At 24.8% G+C, this 218-nt stretch overlaps 1 protein-coding gene across 2 annotated transcripts in view; it reads right to left on the reverse strand.

Moving 5' to 3' along the window:
- LOC110422419 (protein DETOXIFICATION 16-like) overlaps positions 1 to 218 on the reverse strand; it is an 8,918-nt gene that overhangs the window by 3,227 nt on the left and 5,473 nt on the right. The gene's annotated exons all lie outside the window — the stretch shown is intronic.

The raw sequence follows: 218 nt of genomic DNA on the forward strand, positions 1-218 counted from the left end.
TAATTTTAGGAATTATTGTATTTTGTGTCTGCTGATATTTAGGTTGACTAGAATTCTAGATCTTATTTGATTATGATTTTTTATTTATGTACAACATTAATTAGTTATATAGTTTTAAACTTCTTATTTCACAAAAAGTCCTAATCACATTCTACTTTAGACTTTTATACTATAAAAGTGATCTCTAGGTTTTAGAATTGCAAGTAGTGCTTTGAGAG

The sequence above is a fragment of the Theobroma umbraticum genome, unplaced genomic scaffold (genome assembly GCF_002168275.2).
Source record: "Theobroma umbraticum cultivar Fairchild unplaced genomic scaffold, ASM216827v3 scaffold_146.0, whole genome shotgun sequence".
Lineage (NCBI taxonomy): Eukaryota > Viridiplantae > Streptophyta > Magnoliopsida > Malvales > Malvaceae > Theobroma > Theobroma umbraticum.